The sequence below is a fragment of the Chenopodium quinoa genome, unplaced genomic scaffold, assembly GCF_001683475.1.
Source record: "Chenopodium quinoa cultivar QQ74 unplaced genomic scaffold, ASM168347v1, whole genome shotgun sequence".
Classification (NCBI taxonomy): Eukaryota; Viridiplantae; Streptophyta; class Magnoliopsida; order Caryophyllales; family Amaranthaceae; genus Chenopodium; species Chenopodium quinoa.
The window spans coordinates 5,654,310-5,679,016 of NW_018744502.1; the positions used below are offsets into that span (position 1 = coordinate 5,654,310).

Consider the following 24,707-nt stretch of genomic DNA (forward strand, 5'->3'; position numbering starts at 1 on the left):
TGATAAGCCGCCTGGGCCTCAGCAATTTCTTCTTGTCTGTAAGGGTGAAATAAGCAACGGGCTCCACGAGATTCGAGAGACAAAGAAGCATTAGAGACGTCCATAACCAAAACCTTCCAGTCAAAATATCCCAGGCTTTCGTACAAGTAACACACCACGAAAGTAAACGGTGTCGAAGAGTACGGATCTTCCTGGATAAGGAAAACATGAGAGAGCCAGGTATATGATCAGCAAAAATGGTATGCACCATTAAAGCTACTTCTGGCGAATGTAAGCACCAGTTCTCAATCAGGTACGGCCCTTTGCATCTGGAGGTAGCAGGAGCGTCATTTAAAACAATGGCAGAATGAAACTTTTTTATTTTGTTGTTTTGTAACTTCAGATCGACCTTATTAGTGAAGGCAGTAACTCGCATGGAGGCAACAAAATTAGAAAAGTGAGAGTGGAGGGAGATGAATAGGTAACTAGTTGAGTGATAAACCATAGTTTATTTAGTTTATTAACTAATTTAACTTTCATAAAAATAAAAGAGAATTTTTTTTTTTTAATGTTTTTGCAACAAGGGAAATTTTACGTGTCTACAATATGTATCAATATATATATATATATATATATATATATATATATATATATATATATATATATATATATATATATATATATATATATATATATATATATATATATATGCGGTTTGGTTTGGAAACCCAAATTAAACCACAATAATACGGTTTGACAAAATAAAAAACCAAACCGTAAATTTCAAATCGCATACCAGACTAAACTGTAAAATTGCGGTTTGGTACGGTCTAAATTGCACTCTGTACAACCCTACATGTGAGGTCAGAGAGAAAACTAGAGGGAAAAAAAGTAGTTGGGAATTATTGAAGAAAGGGAGAAAGAAAGTGTTGGGAATTGATGTCAAAAGACATCATTAGTACAAAAAGAAAAAAAAAATGACAAGTCATCAAAAAAGGGTAATATTCTTAAAAAGTACTAGAGGTGATCATTGGGTGAGCCGGGCCCGAGGCTTAAAATTTTGGCCCATTTTGCGGGTTGGGCCGGGCCAAACTTCGGGCCAAAAAGTTCGTGTCCAAACCCACCGAAAATGGCTGGGCCGTGTGGGCTTTTCGAGCCGGGCCAAAAAATCAACTAAATTTGCATAAAAATGCTTTCCCAAGCCCACCCATTTTTTTTTGAAAAATCGGGTCGGGCCGGGCCCAACATGATTTCGGGCCGAAAAGGCTGTCCAAAACCCGCCCAAAATCGGGCTGGACCAGCGGGTCGTGCTGCATATGATCAGCTCTAAAAAGTGCTACCTTTAAATAGAAATAGGCTTTGTATTTTGATTTACCCAAAAAATAATACAAGCTTTGTATTTTGTGACGAAGGGGGTATTGTTTAATTTATTCTTCTTATGAATTATTTAGTGAATAAATACAATTGGATTTTGATCAAATTTCAAAATGATGAGACTGTCAAATCAAACCAAATCAGATCAAATAATTTGAATATATATAGCCTAAATCAAAATATATTTAATAAAATTACACATAACCTTACAAATCATAATCCTCAATCGATAGGCCCTTCCTAGTTTCTACGACACATAATTCATAGTCCAATATATACTTGTATAACTCAATATTACTTCCATCCGATTATCAAAATTAAAAATAGGATTGAAAATACAAAAACACTAGATGAAGGTCGTGCGATGCACGGTTTGTTTTTATTTTTTTAAATAAAATATTTTACTAAATATATATTTATCTATTAAACTTTGTGATATTCGCTTGCTTACTACTTGAAGTTTTTATTATTAAATGGATTATTAGATAAAATTCGTAATATAAAAAGATAACATTTTATTTCACAAAGTTTCATATGTAGCTGGTCATACCGTATGGTCGGGATTACTTGGTAAAGAGTTATTTGGTTGGTTAAGGATAACTCAATCGATTAGGGGTTACTCGGACGGTCATGGGTTACTCGGTCAGTGGTTGGGTGTGTCTCAGCTAGCCACATGATATGGCCAGCCACACAAAAAACGTGTTGATCTTATTTTTGTAATTAATATAAAAAATTTTATCTAAAATAAATTGCAATTCTTTTTTTTTTTTCATTGGCTAAAATATAACATCTTCCTATGTGACGCTCTAAAATGAATCTTATGTGGTATAATCCTATTGTAGCGTTTTAAAATTATTAAATCTACGTGGCACTTTTTTTTATTATATTCCTACGTAGCACTTTAATAAAACTAATCTTACGTGGCATAATCCGATTGTAACGTTAAAAATATTAATCCTAATTGGCGCTCGAATAATTTTTTAAAAGTTAAAATCCTACTTGGCACTCTAAAAACTCGGAAAAAAACTTCCCTTTATATATATACTAGTTTTGTGCCCAGGAAATGCCCGGATAGTTGATAAATTTTTAAGATAACATTTTTACTTAAATGTTAAATACGGTCAAATAATTCGTTCTGATAATGTAGGATATTTAGCAATACAATATCATATGGAGTGTACTTTGTATAGTTTTGTTTGTAAATAGATATCTATGTTATTATTGACTTGAAATTATTTGTATTGAACTTAAATTATTTTCACTTAATTGAAAGTATTTTTACCAAACTAAAATTATTTTTACTGATTAAAACTTATTTTACTTATTCTCTAATATTTTTAAAATAAATTAAATAACAATGCATTTTGTATGCGGCTAACTACACCATCTGGCCGGACAAAGTAACCCCTATAAAACTGATCGAGTAACCCCTGTAATACTAACTGAGTAACCTCTAACATTGACTAAGTAACCCCTTTATAACACTGATTGAGTAACCACTATAACACTGACCAGGTAACCCATATAGCACCAACGAAGTAACTCTGATCTTGTAATAATTGGTGACACGGTTTGGCCAGCTATGTATAAAAGTTTGTGATTAAATATATTATAAATGGATCTTATTTTAAAAAACTTTTTAAAACGAATTTAATGACGGAAATAGAATTGAGTTATAGGATATTTATTAAAAGTTATGATTAATTTTTTATATATGAAAATTAGAATTTTATTGATAATAAACTCTATGCAACAATTTTATTTTAAAAAATCTATCCAAAAATCGCCTACTTAGCATCATATGTGTCACAATAATACCTATTTATCTCCTAAGTGGCGAGACATTTGGCGAAAAACTGGAATGTCAAGTGTCACTGTCTCGTGCATGCTTTGGCTGCGAGACCGACTGTATTTATTAGTGATATGATATTAAATTAGATAGGGAGGAACAAGCAACGCAAGCAAAAGCGACGGGCATGACGTAATCCGTTGCATCATTGGTGGCACGGCTGACTATTTAAGGTTGACCACTTGTGGCATGGACAATGGCCGGTGTTCTTGTTGATTTGAAGGATGTTAGCTTATATTTTACCGCAAAATTTGACCAAGTAATACAATCTACACCTTGACTTGAGTTCTTAAACACCAAAACAAACCCAATTTTGAAACCCCTTTTACATCAAAAAGTTGCTCATTTGTTAGATACACCTTCTATCTCTATTTTTTTGCCCCATTTGACTATATACGGTCTCCAAGACGCATATTAAAATATCTATATCTTTATTTCCATACACGTAAAAATTATAAAAACGTGATATTAATAAAAAATACAATGAAACGAATCTAACCCACTCATGACTAAATTATTTTTTATAGATTAATGTTAATTTATGGTCAAAGTTTTCAAAGTTTGACTCCAAAAATGACAATGGGGCAAAAATAAATGGATAGAGGGAGTACATCACAAGAGTCAACATAATTTTATCTACTTTTAAGATATTTAAATTCTTTAATTTAAAATGATTTTTACGAGTACTAATCAACTGTACGTTTAAATAATTGGATTAAGATTGGACTCCAATAATGAATAGTTTCCGCAAGGATTTGTTTTTTTCAATTATTATTATAAATATCAAATTGTCAATTTTCTTCCAACGAATCCCCAACTAGGATAAGTGGATAACAGAACTTGACTACATCTACATGTCTAGTTGAAGATCTTTAGTGATAAGGAGGATATAAAAGGCTATGACCTCAAAATCCTCTATCAACAATTGATAGATACGTACACAATCTGACATTCTTGAGAAAAGGAATAAGATGTTCGGCAAATTGGCAAATGGTAATTTGTACCTACTCCTTTAGCTTTCATATTTATGTTCAATTGTCTACTTTCAGGTGAACTTTAACTACTTAGTAATTGTTGTTTCAATACTTACTTAGTAATTGTTGTTTTGATGAATACGCGCGGGGGGAGGGGGCATTGTACTATGATAGGTTAGTAAACTTTTTGCGGAAATAAAACAATTAAATTTAAGGAACTCAAAAAGTGCAAGAGAGATATTACGTGGAAAATTCCTTGGCCCTAAACAAGGAGAAAATCATGACCACAAGGGATTTTATGAAAAACTCTTTACTAGAATAAGGCAATGACCTATAACAAACTAAAGACTCTTACTTCAAGTTACTCAACAAACTTAAAGCCCCAAGCAACAAGTCCCTCAATATGTTGCTCTTCTCTCTCTTTCACTTTCTCTCTTCTCTTCTCCTAGCTTCACTCAAAGCTAAAATAGAGTTCACCCAAACTCCCCAATTCCCAAAATACAACTCAAAAAGAGTAGCTTTAATATAAGAACATAAGAACACTCTAATTTGCTAGTGTGGAATAGGACTCTTAACTCGGTTTAAGAAAATAAAAGAAAGAATTATATTTGGGCAAGGGTAAGTTTTTTCAACTGAAATAAGCTGCTAATTATAGGCTTACTTAGCCTAGGAAAAACGCTTTTTGCTGCTTCATCTTGACGCCACTACCCTATACCCACTAAAATTTCCTAAAAACCAGGGCATGATGCTCCTTAATGTACAAGAACATGGGATGGACTAAGTCACAAAGATTAGTCTGCAAGAATAGGCAAGCATGAAATCAAATTTTATTTTTGCAATATAATTCACGAATAAAAAGAAAAATAAAATCCTTTTTAACTCTCAAAAAGATAAGAATTAAAACCAATTGTTTTCCTAAAAATAAGCTTCTTATAAAAATATCTTTTAGACTCATTCCACACAGCTACTTAGAATATAAACTTAGTTCTCATACTTACATAAATCGTAAAACACAAAAATATTTTAGTTTTCATGATTCTCTGATGAAGCATCTACTCCGACACTTCTATTCCTGTTAAGGAACTTATCTTCTCTAGTGAAACTTCTTCTCCGAAGCTTCGGTTCCTTCAAAGGAACTTCTCTTCTCAAGGCTCCAACTCTTAAGCGCCAATTCCAGTCAAGGAACTCTTCTCTTTAGGGATTACTTTGTCCTGTGCTATCTTGTTTCTCATGGTATCCTCGCAAGACATCTCAATTCTCCTATTCAAAGCTTCAGATCACACACTTAAACAATCAAACACTTATTAGTAAGTAAGTAAGTTAGGTTGAGTCATCATCAAAATCATAAGGTCAACAATATTCCCCCTTTTTGATGATGACAAACAAACCAAACTTATTTACAAGGAAACACAGATAATTCGAAAAAAATGAAAAATGAAATTAAAACTACAGAGTTGAAACTACTAGGCCAAAATAAACCTAAAACTTATTTACATATACCTGTTTGTAGAGTAGACATTGTGAAGACTTTGAACATAGACCATAGAATAATTAAGTTTCATTGAGTTTGCACTTTTCCCCCCTTTTGGCATTATCAAAAACCAACACACTTTGCAAAATATACCATAACACAACACCAAGCAAGTGGTGTGTCTTGAGACAGTAAGCATGCATAGATAACAAGTATTCACAAAGCATATAGGCATATTAAACATTGATAACGGCCAAATGTACCATATACGCAAGTCTAGCAAAAGAAAATGTACCCAATAATTACAGACCAAAATAAATCGTTTCCAAAAGCAGAGATAAATAAAGAATTGTCAAAAGAAAGGGGCAGCAGGTTAGAACTGGCTTCAAGAAGCAGTGCTCTGGTAATCATCAAGTACAAGCTCCTCTAGCTTCTTGTTGACCTGAGTCACCACGTTACTAACAATCACTAGTAGAAAACAAGAAATGAGCACCGGTTCAAAACCAGCTTTTCTCATCGATTTTGAACCAGTTTAGATTTGAGGGGTGCGAATAAGTGAAGTTACTCGCACCAGTTCAAAACCGATGGTAATAACATGTATTTGCACCGATTAATTGGTGCGAATAATGCCTTCAATAGTTAAAAAAAAGTTATTCGCACTGGTTTGAACCGGTGTTGTAACACTCTAGAAATTCATTTTCTTTAAAATACCTGTTTTGCTCTTTTTAAAATACGAAATAGGAAAATCTAAGACATTACCGCCACCATTATAACGGCTAAGGCAATTATCAAAGACACACAACGGAAGACTCACTCTAAAAACCATTCAAAACAAGTCAACTTTCAAAAGTCAAACCAAACAAAAGTAAAGTCAAACAAACTAAAAAAAAAAAGTCAACCTACAACTTGGAACCATTGTAGGCCCTTATCAAAACCCAAAACAAATATTAAAACCTTTGCGTTAGTCTCACAAGCAAATGTATAATAATCAAAGCAAATAAAACACATCATATTTTTATGGAAACTAAATAGGATTCACTCTTCACTCATGCCCATCATGAATATGCTTCATCACCTGAAAAGCTTCTCTTTTCTTTGTCCCCACTACTCGCCATTAGAAATGGGTCGTCGTAGGGCCAAGATAAAAATAAGGCCAAACAAACATACAACACACAATCGGCAATGTTCACTACATAAGCGTAAACAATACACACTAAAATGCTTTCATCCTATCAACACACAACTTACCTTATTGCACCTGTTTACAAGCATACAACATACAACACAACCAGCCAATAAATAAATAAATAAATAAATTGCTTAGTTAATTTGATTACGCATTGAACGAGTTTTCCCTCTAACCTGCCCCAATAAAGGGGTACTAACATGGGAGCTAACCGTGCCACTATAAAAGAACCACTCGTAAGTGGCGGAATTCCTGCGCATAATAAAAAGGAAAATACGGCGTCCTGTACTCTCAGTAGAAGCTATGGCTAAATATAAAACCCCATAACTCCCCCCATATGTTCATACTCAAGGTATATACGTTCCAAGAGTTTTGGTGCGTAATCTCTTTCACTTTACGTTATTTACATATTTTAGATTTGGTGATGACTCTCAATCCACAACACGATCAATCATCATCAATCATTCAAGCAATCAAACATACCAATTTAATTCTTGAACAATTAGTGACCACATTTAATTTAATGTTGAACCCTTTTTAAACTATCTCGGCGTTAAATAATACCTTAAGCGCATAATGCACTAGAAATCCTATCCCTCGGTGTTTAGAACACCTTAAGTGCACTTAGGCACCAAAATATAAATTAATCCTCGTGTACATAGACACTTAAATAACTCCTTTCCCATGCTTATAGCATCAATAAAAATTATATGAACCATAATAAAATTCCCTTTCAATATTCCAAACTCAATTAAATATTTATTTTAATTAAACATACTCTCAATCATGCAAATAATAAAAGTGTGGTTCATAATCAACATGCCAACATAATTAATTCCAATCAATAATTCACCTCAAATAATTCATACCTCACAAATCAATCACCAAAATCAATCCAATCAACAATTCCAATCAATACCTATCATGATACTACCTTGGAATTAATTAAACAAAGCCTAGCATGCTCTTACACACTTAAATAATTACCGAGTACGTGAACGTACCTCGAATATGATCACAAGATCGCCACGACTACACAAAATCACTCACTTGGAAGTCTCCTACAACCCAAAATTACAAAGAGACATTAATACATATTCATAATAAATTTCCAACAATATATACACTCTTTAAATCACTTTTAAACCTTCTAAAACATCCTGAAAATTAATTTAAACCACCTACTTTTATTCCCAATTAATGGGTAATCAAAAATCCTTTCAAGAAACATAATTCTAGCCTCTACATAAAAATTACAGCATTATAAAAACTGTTAAACTTGCTGTAATTTAGTTTAAAAACATTAATTTCAATAGTTTTAATCAACTAAAATCAAATTCCATCAATAAACATTAATTTAGAAACCTAGGGTTTTCAATTTGCGGCATTTTAATTCAAAAACTAAACCTGAAAATTATATACATATTGATCATGATTAAAACATCATAAAATCATCATACACACCCAAAATCAATAATTAATCAAGGTTGGATTAAATTAAAACAAAAGAGAGAGAGGTTTTTTTTTTTAAAAAAAAAAACTTGCGAACAAAAGGGGAAGAAGGGGAGAGTGGTCGGCGCCCACCTCCTCGTCGCTGCTGCTATTGCCGCCGATCTGTGGTGGCGGCGACCGGCTGTGCTGGTGGTGGCAGCCGGCCACCGGTGGTGGTATGGGGTGCGTGCGTGCGTGAGGTGAGAAGAGGGGAGGGGGAAAAATTAAGGAGAGAGAAAATAAGAGAGAGAAACATATTTTACCTTTGGGTATTCTCCACCTTAGGCAAAGTCTAATTTGCTCATAAGATGGGTATTTATACCCTCTCTTAAACCCTCCTACTTTAAATTCCCTTTCTACCCTTAATGATTCCTACTCCTATTCCAAATGACATTTGACTTTCTTTAAAACTCCATTGACTTTAAAACTTCCTTTTATAAATTAATTATGCCCCAAAGTTTCTAAATAATAAAATAAAATATTTCCAAAACAATTAAATAAATAAAAATAGACTTTTAATTAAAATAAACCTTTTTAAATTATTAAAATACCATAAATAATTCATTTCGAATTATAAAAAGTACTTCATAAAATAATGTTTTAAATTAATATACGTATAAAAATACGGGTTATTACAGGTGCGAATAATGCCTTCAAAAGTTTAAAAAAAAAAAAAAAAGTTATTCGCACCAGTGCGAATAATGCCTAAAAAATTATAAAAAAAATAAATTGACACATAAACACTAACATATATATAAACTTATAATTTTCATTAATACAAAGCTGTAATATTACAATTTTAGTTGAAAAAAAAAACCAAATTTACATAACATAGCTTAATATTGTAAACAGTAGTGTAGAGGAGATCAGCAGCAGGGGCATAGCAAAGCATGCGGCTGAAGCATAGCAGCATGCAGCATAAGGAGATGATTCATCTCCGTCAACCTTGACGTTCACATTCATCCCACCTGAACAAACCAAAGAAAAGTCAGATGAAGCAAAATAAACAAGAAATGCAGTAGCAACATCCTTGGCAAGGCAGTAGTTGCAACATCCTTGGCATGGCAGCAGCTGCAGTAGCAGCCTTGTGAGGCCATGCACCTTGTGCTAGCAAAACAAAATCACGACCTCTCTATTGAGGACACGATTTGAGTTAAGGCTTACCGTGTACAAATGGCAAATAGGAATTTTAGAACAGACATAAACCCACAACCAAAAGACCCAAAATTTCAATAGAAGCATTATTTGATCATACTTGAACTATATTCTCAACACCACCAATTTTAATAAGATCTGCAATATCTGAACACCACATTGAACTATACCAGCTTGATTATGTGAATCCTTCAAACAAATAAATGTAACATTCCATTTAGTACCAAGGCACCATAAAATAAGAGCTGCTTTGACAGAATAAGACATCACAAACAGCAAAAAGGGCCACTACTGCAGAGAAAAGACTGGTATTATAAAGAGAGAAAACGAAAAGTGAAAAGTAAACACAGGCAACATACCTAAGCCAACCTTCCAAGAGCAAAAGCAGACATTTCCATTAGTTGAGCATCGGGTGAATGGAGCATCTTGGGGTGAAAAGGACATTTCCATAACCTTCTAAGAACTTGTTTTCATCTAATGGAGAATACTGAAAAGGATTATAAAATGTTCAAGATAATGTTTTCGTGTAGATATTATTGTACACTTACAGAGTTGATTTATCACAATGAAAAGGTATAGAGCTAGCATTAAAATTGTTGTAAGAGAGGTCTACATGGTTGAAAGAAAAAATAAAATAAAATTAGAGTCCAAATTACAAAACCATCACAACTAAATCTAAGAATAACTTGTGACATTAAGGTTGGAAGCCCAAACCTACTGTCCAGCTGGGAATGGTTCCAGTTAACATATTGCTTGTCAGAAACCTAAACATAAGTGAAAATTGATAGTCAGATAAATACTCCATTCTAAAAAATACACTCGAAGAAAAATATGGTGAACTAGAATATGGTGAACTAAACTTTACTGATATTAAGCTTGTTCTAGCTTTGTTTCTAGGCTATAGAAGAGGTTTCTACCAGATCTATTTGAGGGCACATCAAAATCTATCAATCAAATCAAGCTCAAGACCATATCAAAAGTAAGGTATCATGTTATAGTATCTCTTTTGTCTTTGACATGAACCTTCTTAAGATTAAATCTTTTTATTACCGAGTATATCACTTGCCATCATACCACATTAGTTAACTTTGTTCCTGCTTCATAAAATGCAATATACTTGAACCAAATCTAATAGAGTAAAGGGACACTAGTGACACACCTTGATTTGAAATCAGCTATTTTCTCTCCTAAAAAATATTTATCAGAAAATGTAGACATGTTGCTAAGAATTTTGGCAATCACACTATTTACACAGCCAATTATATAGCCTTTATTCCATTAAGAAAGTAATCTTATCAAAGTTTTATGTTATATCAACCAAGCAAAAATAACAAAGTAAATATATGCCAACATGTATTATAGTTTACTTATCAAGCTTATTGAGAAGTTAGAAGGATCCCTTAGATGGTCCAGATCTAGCTCAAGATTATAGCACCTAATTGAGTAACATAATAAAATCATCCAAATACTCATAAATAAAGATATTCTAACTAAATTCAAAGATTATAATCAAAATACAAACCCAAGTAGTAAGCACTCAATCCAAAATAATCTTAAAACATTATTTCCCAAAACAAAAAAATTCACATGTGCGATTTGCAAAATTCACAAAATCAGATAGTAAATCGCACTAAACAATAACAAAAATAATAGCAACAATGAAAAAGGCGAGAAATATGAAGAAAACCTAGAAATAATTTGGCGTTAGAACGAAGATGTTGCAACAAAACGCACAAAAAAAATTGCATTTAAAGGCAAAAATAGACCCTCAAATTGATTAAAAATCAAAAACCCTAGATTTCAAATAAAAGAGAAATAAACCTTCGTGAAGAGATCCACCACCATTTCAAGGATCTAGCGCTGGTAAGGAAATAGACCCTTACGATGGACGTCGCAACCATCATCCTCGCCGCCACTTGTGAATGAGGAGAGAAGAAATCGAGAAAAAGAGAGCTGAGAAGAGAGTGAATGAGAGGGTGAATAAAAGGACAAAAGAAATAGAGGGATAAAAAGCAAAAGAAGAGAGTGGGCTAGCGGCAGTGGAAGGGGCGACGGTGGAGTACTCAAGGGAGAGAGAGATAGAGAAAGGGAAAGGGACCGGAGAAAGAGAAGAGAAAGAGTGAGAGTGATAGACAAAGAGAAGGGGTAGGCATGTGTTTGGTTTTTTATTTTTTGGGATTAATGGCACCGGTTAATCAATGCCTTTAACTTAGTTTTAAGCCAATTTTTAAATTTTTGGGTATGGGCTTGTGTTTTACGCACCGGTTCTTAAAGACCGGTGCTCATTTGTTGGTGCCCATTTGTGTTTTTCTACTAGTGAATGTCAAGCTTTGTCTTCTCATCACTTGTGACGAGCTTCTTCAATTCACCATTCAGGATGAGCATGCTCTTCTTCAAGTCCTCCATTTTCTCTTGTGACTTCTCTTGTTCTTTGAGCACATTCTTAAGAAGATCTTTGATCTCCTTCATGCTTTCCTCCAGCTCTAAGGAGCCTTTGGTGGAGAACTGAAAGCAACAAACCCTGTTCCTAAAAATACATGTTTGGCAGAGGTAGGAGTATTGGAAATCCTCTGCAGTTCCTCTTGGACACCAGAAAGATCAATGCATAAGGGCATCTTAGCTTGCAATTCTTTCTTTTTCATCAACCTCAGACTCTTTCTTTTCTTTCCCCATGTTCCAGTCACTTCCTCCACACTCTTCTTGTCTTCCTCACCCTGATCACTTTCAGTCTCTACTTTATCTCTTCCACAACACTCTCAATCAACCCGATTGCCTGTTCTCCTCCTACTTCCCCCTCAGCTATAACACCCCCAAATCTCCCTCTATGGAAATACTAGTATAATACGTATAATTATACCGTAGAGACAGACTTAGGCGTATTACTGCTACGTGATTACGCAAGGCTACTCAAAATACTTAACTCAATAACAAACTTGCAACGGAAAACTCAACTCTTCTTTTATTAATACTTATAAAATAGTAATAACCATTGTCATGAGTACTCAAAAATAGAAACAAAGAACAACATTCCTAACTAGGTGAAGGATATCCCGGGACTCCCAAATGCTCATTTATTGACTCCACCTGAAAATAGTCAACAATACTTACCATTAAGGTAAACAGGGGAAACCAAAACAAATAGGAAATACGAATTAGCAAAATATGCTAAGTACGATAAGTGCAAGATAAGTAAACTCAATTTATTTGCAAACATGCTTTTAAAACCAATTACAATAATTAATCCAATAATTCCAAAACTCATGATTCAAAACCAATTCCAATAATTCCAAAACTCATGATTCAAAACCAATTCCAATAATTCAATAAAACAATTTATAAAACCAATTCCTCTTTTTAAAACCAATTCCTCACCCAAGTGTGCACACCCCCCCCCCCCAAGTTAGTGTCTTTATATTGAAAGGCTATCCTTGAGGAAAGACTCGGTCATACAAAGTCCAAAGTCTTATCAACCAAATCCGCATAGTAGGATTACTATCATCATGCTTGTAAAGCTTAAGTAATAATGATTCAATAAAACCTCTTTAATTCAATAATTCCAATCTTTATAACAACTCAATAACTCCTTTTTATTTAATTCAACATTCTTTCGAAATCAACCTTTTAAAAACATGATAAATAATTTAATCATTCAAAACATGATAAAAACCATTCCTTCAAACTTATTTATTAAAACCAATTTCTTTAAAACATACTTTATTTCATAAACCATAATTCAAATCAATTTAATTAAAATCACACAAACATGCTTATTCATTCAATCAATTTCAATGGTATCTAGCCACCTAAACGTACCTTGATTTAGAATCTCAATCAACACTTTGCACTTTCAAAGTTCAATCACGAAAACACCTTGCAATTAACATAACCATAAGGTTATCATAACATCCTTAGACATAAACCCAAATCTAATGTGCATGAACTATAAAACTCTTTTAAAAATAATACTTTAATATAAAATTATAACTTTGAAATAAATATTTATATTTTAGAAAACTAACCATGAATAAAATAAAGGAATAGGATTAAAGAGAATTGAATTTGCGTTGGAAAGAATAGGCAGAACTTGCAGAGGCTATAACTTCTTCAATATAACTCCGATTTGGGTGATTCTTGAGCCTAACCTCAAGGAGTTTTCGAGACGAACAATTTTTTATGAAATATAAAAACCCCAAAACTAACCAAAAGTTCCCAAAAATTGGCTCCAAAGATATACGGGCTGATTTTCTTTTAGAAAGAGGAAAAGAAAAGTAGGAAAAGGTTGAGGGAAAAGAAGAGTAAGAGAGAAGAAGAGAATTGAGTTTTTGGTGAGAAGAATATGAGAGGTATTAGGGGGTATTTATAGGCTCATGAATGAAAGAATTAAGGTAAGATTTTGTAAGAAGAATTATGGTAAATTTAGTTTAAGGAATTACTTGGAAAAGAGAGTTAATGAATTTAGGAAAGTCTAGTTTATGGTGATTAACAAATGAAGAAATAAGGAAAGTATATAGTCATGAAATATTAAATGGTAAATGGCTTAGCTTGGGGAATAATCAAGAATGATTTAAGACAAACAAATTGTATGATCAAATCTTTGTGAGATGGAAATAGGAATTAAGGAAATAAGGAATTTAAGGCAGATAATTAAAATACAAAACTAACAAAATAATTAACCCAAACTTAACATAGGGTGGCCGAAAATATTAAGCATATCCATGCTCATATTTTCAGACCTCCACTACTAGTTTTAGGAAAATATTTGCTAGATTTTAAGGATTAAAAATGATTGTGTAAATAATATATTTTGTAGTAAATAATTAATTAGAAAATATCAACTTAAAACTAACTTAATTAACTAATAAAAATCAAATTTTCTACACTTAGAAAATCCAAAAATCTCATTAATTAATTTAGGAATTTCGGCCCTTTAATTTATAAATAAGAAATATTATTTTTGTAAATTAAAATATCCGAAAAATATATATATAATTCGGTTTTTATTAAAATAAATAGACAATAAATCTTATCCAAAACAATCATTGAGCTTTGAAAATGTTGTTGGTGCCAAAATTCAAATATTATTTTGGCTCCAAAATTCAAATAGTAAAATAAATTACTAAAATACCCTTTTTAGAAAATACTAATTAATTAATTAATTGGAAAATACATCTTAAAAATACGGGGTATTACATTAGCTGATGTTCCCACTTCTTGGGTTTCTTAGCAACCTTCACAGCTTCAAAACACCTATTCACAACAGTGAGATGATGGTTATCAAGAAATATGGATTGCATGTATTCGATGTTTTTTAGAGGTAAAGGTTTAGAGTTGGTAAAAGAAATGCCAAAGCTATCAAAGACAGTAGTGAGAAGGTTGGCATATCCCACCTTCCAACCTTTTGGAACACATTGGTTTAGGTGTTGAATTATAATGGAAGGGAAGTTGATAGGGATTTTTCTGGCTGGGTAATAAATGAGGGTTGCATCAAGCTTGTTGGCTGCATCTCTTTTCTGAGAGCGAGGGATTATGTCATTGAACACAAATTTGAAAAGAATTTTATCAATTGGGGTGAACAGGTTATGGTTTATGAAGGTTTCTTCAGGATTTCCTCCATAACATTCCACAATCTCATCAATGTTAGCATTAGGCAAGGGATTTTGGATGGTATTTTTGAATTGCATGTCGTAACCCGTATTAGACACATCGAACAGCTCAGCCAAATACACAGCATCAAACTCAATTTTGGAGTTAAACACCTTACTAGAAATCTTTCCCTAAAATAAGAGAAATTCTTATAGAAATCCTTCAAAGCATCCACATACATACTCCGATTGAAACATTCACTCATCAAATAAATCTAATTTTAAAATTCAAGCAAATCAAGAAATTCATGAAGTTTAACAACTTTACATTAAGTTAGATTAAGTACCAAACCTGTCACATAGTGCTCGGCACTCTTTTCTAGCCTCTTCATGGCCGGAGACTTCTCTTGGTAAGGAACTCCCATCTATTGTATTCTTATCTCCTCTTCTTGCACTTCTTCTTGCTTTCTCTTATGAGAGGAGCGAGATTCATATGGAGATTTGATCTTTGGTGACTTAGAGATCTAATCTGTTTGGTTTTCCGATGGGATTTCCATGGTGGTGTCTTGGGTATTGTCAAGGTTTGCTTGGTTTAGGGTTTTGTTTTCGGGAGAGATATCCATGGGAGTGAAGTTTTGATCGGTTGTGATGTGGTGAATTTTGAGTGATGTAAAATTTGGTGTGGCTGACATCTTTTTATGGTGGAAGTAAATTGGTGAAGCGAATTTGTGAGGTGTCGTTTGGAATAGTTGAGGTGAATAATGACGATTTGATGCTTATTTATTGCTTAGGGAAGCGTTAATTGTATTTGAGTAAATATGTTGCATGTGGCTAACTTTTTTATCAACAAAGATTGAGATGAATATTAGATGCATTCATCAGATAAATTTGTTTTGATAGAAAAATTGGAATTTTGAACGCTAGATAAGTACAACAAATTTGATCTAGTATTTTTGAACAAAGAGGACTTGTGAATGCAACTTGATACACAGAACAATTCAACAAGGCTCATGCAATCAGTTAAGGATTTTCATAATCTATGCCAATATTAATAAACATACTTTAAGATATTGTTCTTGCTCACAAACATATCTCAACTATGTACTTAAACATATTAATTTTGTGCACTATTTATTTAAAGCACATCAGTTAGGGTTTCATACTTGGGGGAGCTTGATGCATTTTCTTAGTATAACTTAATCATCCCAAGTTCCATTCTCATCTTCTCATGCCTTTCTCTATCTAAGGGCTTTGTTAAAATATCTACAATTTGATTGTCAGTTTGGCAGAAATCTAACTTAATCAAGCCATTTTCAACATTATCCTTAAGGAAATGATGCCTTATATGGATATGCTTGACTCTTGAATGATGGACTGGATCTTTAGATATGCAGATTGCATTAGTATTATCACGATAAATAGTAATGCAACTAATTTAATTCCAAAATCACGTAAATGTTGTTTAATCCATAAAACTTGAGAGCAGCATGCAGTAGTAGCTACATATTCAGCCTCATCTATAGACAAGGCAATTGTATTTTGTTTCTTGGAACCCCAAGAAACTATACAAGACCTAAGGACCTGGACCATACTTGAGGTGCTTTTCCTATTGGCTAAGTCACCAGTATAGTCAGCGTCAGTAAATCCTCTAAGCACAAAGTCATCACTTCTAGGATAGAACATACACAAGTCATCTATTCTTTTGAGGTATCTCATAATTCTTTTAACAGCAATTAAATGTGATTCTTTAGGATTTGATTGAAATCTAGCACACAGTCCAACACTAAACAAAATGTCAGGTCTACTAGTTGTTAATTACAACAATGAAGTAATCATACCTCTGTAAGTGGTTTGATCCACACTTAATCCTTGTGGATCCTCATCAAGTCCTGTGTTGTTCCCATGGGTGAGTGATTTGTTTTGGCATTCTCCATGTTGTATTTCTTCAGAAGTTCCTTGTTATACTTCTGCTGATGAATCATAATTCCTTTCGTTGTAGCTTTATTTGTAATCCAAGGAAGAAATTTAATTCACCCATCATACTCATTTCAAATTCACCGCCCATTAGTTCAGCAAAGTACTTGCACAAAACACTGTTAGTTGCTCCAAATGTAATATTATCAACATAAATTTGAACGACTAAAAGATCAGTTCCTTGAGATTTTAAGAAAAGAGTTTTGTCAACTTTTCCTCTTTAGAAATCATCTTTTAGAAGGAACTTTGAGAGCCTTTCATACCAGGCTCTTGGAGCTTGCTTAAGCCCATAGAGAGCTTTATCAAGCTTAAAAACATGATTTGAAAATTTTGAATTTTCGAAACCAGGAGGTTATTCAACAAAAAATCCTCCATTAAGTAACCATTTAGAAAAGCACATTTCACATCCATTTGATATAATTTGAAACTCATAAAAGAAACAAAAGCTATCAAAATTCTAATAGCTTCTAGTCTAGCTACTGGTGCAAAGGTTTCTTCGAAATCAATACCTTCCTATTGATAATAGCCTTTTACGACCAATCTAACCTTATTCCTTATGATTTTTCAATGTTCATCTAACTTGTTCCTGAACACTAATTTGAGCCCAATGACTTTCTTGTCCTTTGGTTTGGGCTCCAGGTGCCATACTTTGTTTCTCTCAAACACGTTTAGCTCTTCTTGCATGACAACAAACAAATTAGCATCTCCCAAGGCTTCTTAATGATTTTGAGGCTTTATAATGGATAGAAATGCATGGAATGCATAGATTCTCCTCAACTGAGACCGAGTCTGCGTTCCTCTTCCTAAGTCACCAATAATTTTGTTTAGAGGGTGTGAGTTTTGATGCTTTCATGGTTTAGGTTGGAAGGTGGTTGAAGGAACTTGTTGACTTTTTGTCTTTGGTTGAGGTTCCTTAGCCTCCAGGTGCTCAGCTTCATTTGTATCATTCTCTTGAGTCCCCTCTCCACCTTCTAGATCAGCTTCTAGATCAGGTTGAGGCACTTCTTCAGGAGGTGGATGGTTGTTGGCTCTTTTTTATGTACTTCTTCATCTTGATCACTATTTCGAATTAATCTAATTTCAAAATCATCTTCTTCTAGTTCATGTACACTCACAACTTGGTTAATTTCATCAAACATTATGTGAATCAGTGGCGGACCCACCTTAGGTCATGGTGGGTCACATGACCTAGCAAAAAAAAATTAAAAAAACAAAACAACGCTTCACAAGGGAAAAAAACGAACAGCAAAAACATAATATAAAAACAAAAAACGCTTCTCTCTTCGATTCTTTCAAAACAACACTCCACCAGACCACCACTACCTTCCACCGAGCTGCCCGCTTGCCACCGCACCTTCCAGCCACCGCACAGTCGCTCTCCAGGTGATTTAATTCCATATATTCATACTTAAATTTTGATTTTCAAGTTTTATATTTCTTATTTTGCATAAGTTGTTGGGTTGATTTTTTGCTTAAATTAGTAGTTTATGTTATGTAATATATCAAATTAGTGTGGATGTTGCTTGAAATTGTTGAATTTTTATTTAATTTATTAAATTTGGGAATTAGAGTTTGTGATTTTTTAGGAATTGTTCTGATTTTTTTTTCTTTGAAATTGATATTATAAATTTATAATGGGCTAGTGAAATTGATGTTTTGTTAATGTTATTTTCTTTATAATGGATAATTTTGTATAATTGCATTTTTGAATTTTCGAAATTGATATTAGAATGGGATATAGTGATTTAGTGAAGTAGTAAGTTTGTATATTTTGTGTTAGTGATTTGAAGTTCTTATTTTGCCTTGAATTTGTATATTTTGAGTGCTAAGCCCACTATTAGTGTTTTAGCTATACTTTATTATCAAGTTTATGTGAATGTGTGTATAATTAACTTGGATTTTTTTTTACAATAGTGGTTTGCTTGATCTAATTGAAATTGTGTGTATAATGAACGAGTGTACTCGCTTTTGAAGTTGGTCTAACTCTTCCCGTTGCAATGTCAAGTGTAGAAAGAGTGTTTTCTAGAAAAACGCAAGTGAAAGATAAATTGCGTAATAGCATGGGAGATCAAATGCTGAATAATTGCTTGGTTACTTATATAGAGAGAGATATATTTTTGAATGTTGACATGAATGATATTATAGATCGATATCAAAACATGAAAACTCATAGGGAGCAATTATAATTTTTTTTTTAATTTAGTTTTAATATGGATAATTAATACTTTTGGAATGTAATTTTTTTTTTTTATGAATTATAAGCTTTTTGAATATTCATGAAATAATTATTGATTGGTATATAGTTGATGGGTGACAGTGACCCATCACTCATAAAATCTTAGATCCGCCTCTGATGTGAATGCTTTCCTCGACACACATTGAGTTCTTATTGTAAACTCTATAAGCTTTGTTGTACGAGGCATATCCAAGGAATATTTTCTCTTCACTTCTCTCGTCAAACTTACCTAGGTTTCTCTTAGCATTATTGTGTACAAAGCATTTACATCTAAAGGCTCGTAAATGAGATATGTTTGGATTTCTTCCCTTGAACATCTAATAATGAGTATATAACATGTTGTATTCACGGCTTCAGCCCAGAAGTTCCTTGGTAATCCACTTGCAATCAACATGGTTTTAGCCATTTCCTTTAGAGTTTGATTCTTTCTTTTCACAACTCCACTTTGTTGAGGAGTTCTAGGAGCAGAGAAGTTGTAGTTCATTCCGTTTTTCCTGCAAAACTCATCGAACTTGAAGTTCTCAAATTGAGTTCCATGATCTGATATAAGATGGATTATAGAATAGCCACTGATTTTCTTCACTTTCTTAGCAAAGACAACAAATTCATCAAAGGTTGCATCTATGCTAGTAAGAAAAATTACCCAAGTAAATCTAGAATAATCATTAACAATAACCAACACATATTTCTTGCCACTCCTACTTTGAGTTATCATGGGGCCACACAAATCCATACGAATTAATTCTAGAGGTTTTGTGGTGCTCACCATTTTCTTCAGTTTAAAAGATGAACGAACATGCTTTCCTGTCATACAAGCTTCACAAACTTTGTTTTGTAGAAACTTAACTGTTGGCAATCCTACAACTAGGTTCCTTGACCTTAGTTTGTCAAGTAGTAAAAATCTAGCATGTCCAAAACGTTTATGCCACAACAGGGGATCATCCTCAACAACACTCAAACATGTAAGGTTGTTTCTAGGGATAAAGTTGAGGGCAACAGTATATGTGTTACCTCTTCTAGTTCCTTCAAGAACAACCTTTCCTGATTTTTTGTTGATGATTTTGCAATAATCGTAAGTAAAACTTACAGAGTTTCCCTTATCACAGAATTGTAATATACTTAGAAAATTGTGCATCAAGCCCTCAACCAGGAACACGTTGTCTATTGAGTAAGACTTTGATCTTCCTATTTTTCCTTTTGCTACGATCTCACCCTTCTTGTTGTCCCCGAAAGTTACTGTTCCTCTAGGGTAGTCTTCTAGTGAGAGAAATTTTGATGTATCGCCTGTCATGTGCTTGGAACATCCGCTGTTGAGATACCACGAGTTGTTCCCCTCACTAGAACATGTAAGAAAACTAAGCACTAGGTTCGGGAACCCAGGTTTCCTTGGGCTCCTTTGACGTGGGAGCAATATCTGTTTTCTTTACCCAAACTTGTTTATAATTCGTTTTATTTGCTTCCTCTCTATTTCTACAATACTCATAGAGATGGCCAGTAGTCTTTTCACGAAAAGTGCATACCTTCATGCTTGGAAGCTTAACATATTTCTTTTTGTTTGCCCTTTCTCTTGGCTATATAACCAAGACCTTCGGTACGTTTTGTTTGAGCTTCCGAGATCCACTTAAGTATGAATTTCGAATCAATACTTCTATCCTTCGTAGCAGTCAGTTCTTTCTCAAGTTGATCCTTTTGAGTTTTCAAAACAGAAAGTTCATTTTTTAGATTTTCGAAAACAACATTGAATTTTTGCATTTGATCACTTAATTAAGGAACTGCTAGAACTGATATCAGTACTCATCATGAGCTTATACTGAGTTAATTCAACATTTAGAAGAATACTATCATTCTTGATTCTATTAGCTATGTTGGTTATGTGTTAATGCTTAGTGTCCAACACTTTCAATTTGTTTTGAGAAGTAGCATAGGCTGTTTCCAACCACATGCTATGCTCTTTGCAAATTTTTAGAGCTTTCTCACATTCACTTAGCTTGACACATGTTTCTCTCCAATTTTCTCCTTCTTCTAGGCTTATATCAATTAAGACATCTTTAGAGAGAGTTTTAAGCTGTTTAGGATCAAGAAATACCTCTTTTCGGAGTTCCTCAAGATAGGCTCTATTGTCATCTGACTTAGCCATTAGATAGAGATTCGTTGTTTCCTCATCTTGTTGATCATCTCCTCTTCGTTGTCTGAATCTCCCCAAGCAGCGATCATAGCCTTCTTCATGTCTGACTTAGTGTAGTTAGCTTTGCTGAATTTCTCCTTTCCTTGCTCCTTGATATTTCCCTTCCTTTATCATTTTCCCAGTGGGGACAGTCTTTGATAAAGTGGTCACGAAATCCACACTTGTGGCAGCTGTAGTCAGGTTTAGGATTTGAAGACTTTTTCACGAAGTTCCTTGAGGTGCGTCCTTTGTTGAACATCTTTTTGAACTTTTTCACCAGCATAGCAACTTCTTCTTTTCCTAATTATGAGTCTTCCTCATCATCAGCCTTAAGTGACAGCCCTTTGTACTTCACAGGTTCATTACTGACTCCAAGGTGCAGCTCATGGGTCATGAGTGAACCGGCCATTTGTTCGATATTAAACTTAGTGAAGTCCTTAGTTTCCTGAAGGGTTGTCACCTTGGCTCTCCATCTTTCGTCCTAGGGAAGGCCTCAAAGGACTTTCCTAACCTGCTCATCAGTAGGAAATTTTCTACCAAGAGAAACAAACTCATTTATAATGTTAGTGAACCTTGTTAGCATCTCTTGAATAGTTTCTTTTGGTTGCATCTCAAATCTTTCATACTTAGACATAAGTAGATCGATTTTTTTGCGCTTAACCTCGTTAGTTCCTTCATGAGTTATCTGCAGCAAATCCCTTATTTCCTTTGCGTTCTTGTACCCCATAACACCATTATGTTCGTGAGGTCCAAGCCTACAATGGAGAAACTTAACAGCCATAACATTGATTTCAATTTTGTCAAAATCTTCTTTATCATATTCAGACATAGGCTTAGGAAGTACCTCATTTTCAGCATTTGTCTTGGTGACTTCGAAATCACCAACTTCAATGACCCTCCAGACTTGGTAGTTCTTTGCCTTAATGAAGATCTCCATTCGATTCTTCCAGTAAGTATATAACTTACCGTTGAACATAGGAGACCTCTGAGTTGAGTATCCTTCTTTGAGTTTCTCATGGGTATTCATCTTGTCCAAGATTCTTCTCGTTAAGGTGTCCTGAATTTTTGAGAATTTAGGCTCTGATACCAATTGATGTTTCAATGAATACTACAAGAAGGGGGGAGAATTGTAGTATGGTAGATTAGTCAAACTTTTTGCGAAAATAAAACATTAATCTTAAGGAACTCAAAAAGTGCAAGAGAGATTTTACGTGGAAAACTCCTTGGCCCTAAACAAGGAGAAAAACTATGACCATAAGGGATTTTAGGAAAAGATTGTTTACTAGAATAGGGCAATGGCCTATTACAAACTAAAGTCTCTTACTTCAAAGTCCACAACGAACTTAAAGCCCCAAGCAACAAGTCCCTCAACTTGTTGCTATTCTCTTCTCTTTCACTTTCTTTCTTCTCTTCTCCTGGCTTCACTCAAAGCTAAAACAGAGTTCACTCAAACTCCCCAATTCCCAAAATACAAATCAAAAAGATTAACTCCTGTATAAGAACACTCTAATTCACTAGTGTGGAATAGGACTCTTAACTCATTTTAAGAAAATAAAAGATAGAATTATATTTGAGCAAGGGTAAGTTTTTCCAACTGAAATAATTTGCTATTTATAGGCTTAGCTTAAGATGAACGCTTTTTGCTGCTTCATCTTGACGCCACTACTCTATACCTACTAAACAGATCATGTCCTAAAAACCAGCGCATGATGCTCCTTAATGTACAAGAACATGGGATGGACTAAGTCATAAAGAGTGGTGCACAAGAATAGGCAAGCATAAAAACAAATTTTATTTTTTCAATATAATTCACGAACAAGAAGAAAAATAAAATTATTTTTAACTCTCAAAAAGATAAGAATTAAAACCAACTGTTTTCCTAAATATAAGCTTCTTATAAAAATATCTTTTAGACTCATTCCACACAGCTACTTAGAATATAAACTTAGTTCCGATCTCATACTTACATAAATCCTAAAACATAAAAATATTTTAGTCTTCATGATTCTCTGATGAAACATCTACTCCGACACTTCTGTTCCTGTTAGAAAACTTCTCTTCTCTGGTGAAACTTCTTCTCCGAAGCTCGGTTCCTTCAAAGGAACTTCTCCTCTCAAGGCTCCAACTCTGAAGCGACAGTTCCTGTCAAGGAACACTTCTCTTTTTGCATTACTTTGTCCTGTGCTATCTTGTTTCTCATGGTATCCTCACAAGACATCTCAATTCTCCTAGTCAAAACTTCTGATCACACACACTTAAACAATCAAACACTTAATAGTAAGTATATAAGTTAGGCTGAGTCATCATCAAAATCATAAGGTCAACAGTAATATTTTTCTATTATTAATTAAAATTGGTTTAAATTTGTGAAAAAAACATATTGACGGATACAGTAAATAAAATTCATACTCCATAAATTGTACAAAAACACACATTAATAAAATACAAACTCCATTTGTTGTTTAAAAGTATACACTGGTTTAACTGGTGGTGAGTCACAAATTTTGCTACCTACATTGTTTGAATTCTTAGATATAGATACTATTTTTTTGTTTGATTTTCAACTATTTATTGCTTTTTTACATAATCTTTTCTTTTATCACTAAAAATTGGGTTTAGCTACTGTTGTACAAATTATGTGAATCTTTACCGGGGAATATGTGTTGTCTTCCACGAAAAATTATAATCAAGTTTGTGCCATGGTAATGAAAATTGAGCAAAAGTGACAAAAAAAAAGTTCTTTGTTGATGATTTATAATTGTATACCTCCTCCGATTTTTTATCTTCCCATTTACACTTGAAGACGAATCTAACAATATCTCACATGACTACATTTTTCATATATCAACGTGTATTTTTGTTCAAAATATTTAAAGTTGGACTATAAAAAGTCAAAATAGAACTATCAAATTGAAGCGGATGGAAATTTCTTATATAATCTTATGTGGATCGTGTGATGGGGTAAGAATTGATAAAATTGGAAAACTTTTTTTTTTTTACCATAAAATGAATAAAGCAAAAGTAGGAAGATAAAAAAAACATAAAATAATAATTAAAAAAAAAAAAAACCGAAGGGAGTACAAAATGTTAATGAAGGCTTAGTGGCTCTCATAAAAGGGTTGGTTCCTAGAACCCTTACCCTCCTCAAACAAAAAGAATTAAGTTTAAGTGATTCATTTTCATGGTTAAAGGAAACAAATGAAAAAGTAAGATAATGATTCCTTTATCCTCTCCTATTTGTTTCCTTTACATTTTGTTTCAATGTTCATACG

The 24,707-nt window shown here is 33.5% G+C and overlaps 1 long non-coding RNA gene across 2 annotated transcripts; it reads right to left on the reverse strand.

Annotated features, from left to right (window-relative positions):
• Positions 1-8,923: 8,923 nt before the first annotated feature.
• On the reverse strand, positions 8,924-11,833 carry LOC110698041. 2 transcript variants are annotated; one of them, XR_002506641.1, is made up of 4 exons: positions 11,301-11,827; positions 10,194-10,243; positions 9,839-10,088; positions 8,924-9,292 (listed from the first exon to the last, which is right to left on the reverse strand). It is a non-coding gene; the product is annotated as an uncharacterized LOC110698041 (long non-coding RNA). The 2 variants fall into 2 exon arrangements; XR_002506640.1 differs by having other exon boundaries at positions 9,839-10,243; positions 11,301-11,833.
• Positions 11,834-24,707: the final 12,874 nt, after the last annotated feature.